This window comes from Grampus griseus (genome assembly GCF_964374135.1).
Source record: "Grampus griseus genome assembly, chromosome: 7".
Taxonomy (NCBI): domain Eukaryota; kingdom Metazoa; phylum Chordata; class Mammalia; order Artiodactyla; family Delphinidae; genus Grampus; species Grampus griseus.
In genome coordinates this window covers 40,242,640-40,248,639 of record NC_139001.1, presented here as the reverse complement: position 1 = coordinate 40,248,639, position 6,000 = coordinate 40,242,640, and positions in this window count along the sequence as shown.

The window sequence follows — 6,000 nt, the reverse complement described above, 5'->3', positions numbered from 1 at the left end:
AATTGCTCTTTGAGAAAGAAATTTTTGTCCAGCTTTAAGAGAATTAGAATCCTGATTCCCTCCAGTGTAGTCAATGCATTCTACTCTCTGATATTTTGTTTCATTTTATGTGTTAGGTGGAGACACTAATTCTGATCTAGCAACAACCAAACACTTCATCTTTTTCTATCATTATCTCTAAGAACATAGCCCAGGCTGCATATCCATTTCCTTTTTACCCTCATCTACCATGCCCTCAAGATCGTTTTTTTCTTTCATAGCTCTCTACTTTGTTTAAGATCTAAATCTCTCTGAAAAGGAAATTCTCACTTTCTCTAATGACTATTTCTGATATTTAACACTGAAGTATTTTTTTTCCCAAGAAGCTTTAGTTCCTCTTTGATTTTCTGAATAAATATAATCCCCAGAGACAGACTATTCAAGACATAGGATTATATAATGTCCTTCTCTGCCTGTAATTTAGGAATTTAATTATTTTGTTCCTCTAACAAAATTCATGAAAATGGAATACACTTTAAAGAATAATATAAGCCTTTATTTCTTTTTAAAAATTAACCACCTTTCTGTATATGAAGCTCTGACATGAAAACTCATAATCATGGCTTCTAAAGTTAACAAATCCAGAGCCAACTTTTCACCATATGGTTAAGGCTATCCTAATCAACCTGCAAGAAATCTGAAACATTAATAGGAATGGAATTTTACTGCTAATCTAGTACAACTTACTTATATATTGAACTAACATTTTAATGCCAGAATATCATTGTTCTTCCATAGATCATGTGTAACTCAGCTGTTTTTGAACTTTAGAGATGTAGCTTGCAAAGCTGGCTGAGCATCACAGTGAAAACAGGAAATAGTGTTATTAAAATACCTTCCATTTCAATAGTGTAGTTTCACTGGATCCAAAAGTTTCTCTTAAGGTTATCCCACCCCTGTTTCTCTCTCATCTGAAATTTTAGGAAAAAGCACATGGTTTGAAGTCTTCTGTTGCAGCCTACACAGTGAGGCTCCTGAGACTGTGTTTACCAAGGTTTCCATGGCATGTATTTACCTGTTCCCCCAAGCCTGTTATTTGCTAATTTCTCTGTAGCCAGTGATTGCTAAAGCTAATATAAGGCATAATGACCTGCCAAAGTAAAAAATCCATAATGGCTGTATTTACTCAAGTTTAAGGCCTAAAATCACTGATGGCCTTTAAATGGGTAGCATCAGTTTAAAGACAAACACAGAGGTGTGAGACCGCTAACATTCTTGGCACATCCTCTGTCTCATATTAAGTTATTTTTAGTTCCTAGGGCACAGCAAGAACCTGACTCTATAGCTGTGCTTGGCCAATATTTTCTCATCCTCAGGGCTCACCACTTCCTCCTGGATATTTTTCTTGACCCTCCTCTCTAAATTAGTTGCCTGTGTTTATGTGTATTATATTTATCCTAGCAGGCCACTTAACATATTTTTATGGTTTGTTGGTTTGTCTTTGTCTCTTTCATCTTATTAAAATTATATAAGTTTTTGAAAGCGAGACAAAGGAGATCCATGTGGACAATCAGATGTAGTGAATGAGTCCTGACCGACAATGGGGATTAGGTAAGCAAAATGCTCTGCCAGATGAGAACATTGTTCTGCTCATCTCTGTATTCCTGTTACATGGCAGAATTCCTGACTTATAGTAGAAATGCACTGAATAATTTTAAATGACTAGAGTACAGAACAATGCCCTATAAGCATCCTCTTCCATTTCACTTTGAAACTGTTAAGTATGCTGCCTAAGAGTTTTCTGCTTTATCTCCAACACCTAAAAAATGCCTTGTACAAAACGAAAATGCAGTATTTGTAATTAATCAATTAATTAATCTTGCCAATTTTACTCATTCTTATATATGGAATATTTGCTTCTTTCATCTAACTAAAATCCTCCCCCCACTCTCTTGCTTCTCACTTGACTAATTCTGTTGCAGCTGTCAGATTTGTTGTTACCCAGCATATTCATTATATTAAACAGAGTAAAATAAATGGATGCATGGAGTCACTGCAAGAATGCATGAAACCCTATTCTAATACACAAAATTGATAACTATTCCTAGTGAGATTCAGCCATAACACTTAATTAGAAAAACAGAACCCCTGACTTTTTCTCAACTTTTTCTTTAAGAAGCTAATAAACATAAGAGCCTTACACAGTATAGGCAGTTGATTGTTTTCAGTAAATCTCTTCCTGTTATTAATGATTTCATCATCTCCAAAAAATGGAGGAATAGATTGGTGTTTCTAGTAAGGCAAGAATGGTTACTTCTACCCTATATCCCATTCCCTACAATTAAGCAAGCACACAGATTTAGGAAAGGCATATGTGGTTTGTTGATGGACATAAAACTAGCCGTATGGTGAAACTAACTCTAAAAATCAATTGATGGTATGTTTTAAGTAGATTACTTTCACATTGTACTACACATGCTACTTAAGATGAAAGAATTTTAAATTAACATCTAAAATAAATTGGATGTATAACAACCTAAAAAAATCACTCAATATGAAAAACATTATTAAATGAGAAAGTCTTAATCCCCACAAAACACACTTATAGAGTTGAAAAGATAAAAGATGTCATCAAAATTTTGGTTGTGTTACTTTTATTATTTTATATAGATTTTATTCTAATATTAAAAGGACATTTCAAAATGAAAATATTCTTAAATCTTTTTCTCAAAAGTTAAACATGAAAATTCTGTTTAACAATGTTAGAAGAGTTGTAAAAAACTGAGAATATCTCAGATTTCATGATAGTAAAGCAAAGTGTAATTTTTCAAGTCACAGTAATTATGCTGGCTATCACCCCATTACTGATATAATGTGAAGCTAATAAGCCAAGTAATTAGTATGCTCTAGGTTAGAATTTTCACCTCAGTGACTGGAGGATAAATGAAGACAAAGCGATGTAATATTAAATATACAAGCAACAGAGCAGTAACATAGTGAAAATCTGAAAGCTAAGTTAAGAAATAGTATATTTTTGTTTGTTCACTGAAGAAAATATAAGCAACTGATTTAGTTTTTATGCTTAGTGAAAGTTAAGAAATCAATTGTGTTGCTAATGGATGTTATTAAATACATAAATGCTTAAATGGAATACATGTATATATGTATACATCATGCACTAGATAAATATGTTCATCTTACTTAGCTACTGTAGGGTCTTAACTGTAATTAAAGTAAATTTTTTTGCTGTCTTGAAGAAGAAAAACAGGTAAAACTTAAACTTGCATCTTAGAGCTGGTGCCCTCATAAGAAGAGAAGAAAGTCAAATGTAACCAGATGTTGGGAGGAGTTTTCCTATTGTCTAGTAATTGGGTCTAACTGCAATCTGAGGCCAAAAAACACATTACTCCCCAATTCTATGTTCAGTGTAATACTAGAGATGAGAAACAACCTCCACTCTGTAAAACTTCTTAAGAGATATATAACTGGTACTGAATTCACTAGTCCCTACTCCTCCCCCCATCCCAGAGAGAAGCTTATTTCTTTTAGGGGAGAACTGTGCTCCAAAAAGAAGATATTCCCTTCCCTCAAGAGTGGAGGGGTCCTTGCCATCTTCCTCAGGTCAAGTTTTGAAGGTAGAAGGACACTTATTAGGGAGCACCCTTGAGACCAACACCTGTGGAAGTGAGGGCAAAGAATTAAGAATGGGAAGAGGAAGGAATGAGTTGAGTTGTGGTATAATAATGCAGTTACCAGTTACGATACTCAGTCAACTCTATAGAGAGCTCTGGAGTTGATGGCTCTTCACAGTTTACCTGAATTAAGTTGAAGGGCTAGGCTTTCATACCCTCATATTGTGAGGTTACTGAATGTAGGCTGCACCTAAAGGAGGCATTTAACCTGAAAATTCCTGAGAAGACTGAGAACTGGGGGTCATTTTCTATTAATACTCTCAGCAGCTGCAGGAATAGCCCTTCATTCTTGAGGGTAATCTGGGGAGTATAACAGCATTCATTCTGCTAAACTTCTAAATTTTGGCAAGAGATACAATTGAGAACTTCCACATAGAAGAGGGGGAGAATTACCACTACTGATCCCAGTACTGCTCAAGGTCCAAGTGATAAAAATGATGGGTCCTAGAGTTCAAGAACTTACTGAAGAGAGGAGATGAGATCAGGACTTCCATGTTGTTCAAACAACATTAGTATGGTTGTGTGGAGTTGTACAAAGCTGTTGTGAGGGTTGTCAGCTGAAAGTGGTTGCCAGATATCACCAATTTCTAGGGGGTTTGCACAAGAATGAGCCATTTTGTGTCCACATTTAGCCGTAGACATGGGTCAACCACGGAGGAGATTGTAACCTTACTTAATTAAATGGGTAGACATGACTTTCTCTTATTCTTTTCCCTGTCCCATGACCAGAAAGGAAGGCTAAAAAAGAAGGAGAGAGGGAAGAGTGAAGAAAACATCATACTTAACTCACTACTCCGAACTACTAGAGCCACAGACAAATCTAGATTAACCTAAAAGAGAGGATGTATGCACAATCCAGAAGTATTGAAGGTATAAGGTCCTTGAGGTCACAGTTGACTTTTGAGGGACTGAAGCTAATGGATAAAAGCCTCTATATTTTGCCCTTCAGAGAATAACATTCTGAGATGTACTATAAAACTCCTCATAATCACCTAAAGGAAATCAGCACCAGTTGCCTTTAGTGTAACCAACTTAATAAAACTTTCTTGTATTTTCCTTCTTTTTTTCTTGTTTCATTCTCCTCCTCTCCTTTAATTCTGTGTCCAGCTATCATATTTATAAGCCTTGTCTCAGGCTGTGCTTTCTAAGGGGAACCCAAGCGAATATACACAAAAGTGCACTTCTCTTTATTACCGTGTTTAATAGAAATCATTTTATTCCTAGCTTTACAGAAACCAAACACTCTACTAACAATACAAATTATAGAAGTAACATATGACAGTCAAAAGATAGTTTTGTCTTCAGTGCTTTTAGCACTTTTATTGAGGAAATCGGGATATTTCCTTTCAGGGGTCTTTGTATTGGAAGTATAATTTCGTTCCTCCCTGAATTTGATCAAGGAGACCTGATTGTATATGTTTTCTCCCCATATCATAGATTTTTGTAAGCTTTATACTATGGTTTTAGAAATTTGATAGTCTTAGAAATATTTCTACTTATATTCTCAAGCATCAGAAAACTATAAAGATAATGTATTGTAACCTTGGGTTGGACTTGTATTTAAATAACCACAGAGACTATTCTAGGCTCTCTTTTTTGAGAAACTACAGTTGTAGGACTATCAAAGTCACTCTGAAATATTCATGTTATAACATATATAATATCAGACCTTCCAATAACACACACTTTTCCTTGCACTTTATGGTTTCTGTAATTTTTTTTTCTCTCAGTAAAATGAATACACCTTGGACATTTATATAAATCATCAGTAGAGAAATGTTTGTACCTGTCAAGCTGAACAAATGTTCTACACCCCTTTCATTGCCATGAATCTACCAACTGACTGCTTATTCATTCATTGTGTTTACATGTTTGATTTATAAAGGAACAAAACTACATGAATGGATACATTAACTATTACATCATTGTTTATAGTGAATAAATGAGTAGCATTGGTAGGTTTGAGGGAATTTTCAATTAGAATAAATGCTGAGGATTTTAACTTTAAATTAAAAGAAATTTGACCTAAAATAAATATATATTGAAACATGATTTGTAAAAAGTCAAGATAAACATTTGAAGCATATCTTCTGGAAACTGAAAGTGAGGGAGACGCCTTATATAAAACAGCTGCCAAACATGACACAGGAGAGGGGCGGAAGTCATGTATAACCACTACGCTTACTCAAAACTCTTTCGAAAATACGGATGCTATGGTGTGATTTATATGTTAACATAATATGTTATGATTCATTTGGAATCCATTATTTGTTATAGTCAAAAAATCCTTTTGCTTTTTTATAAGAAATTTCCTTTATCAGAAATAACG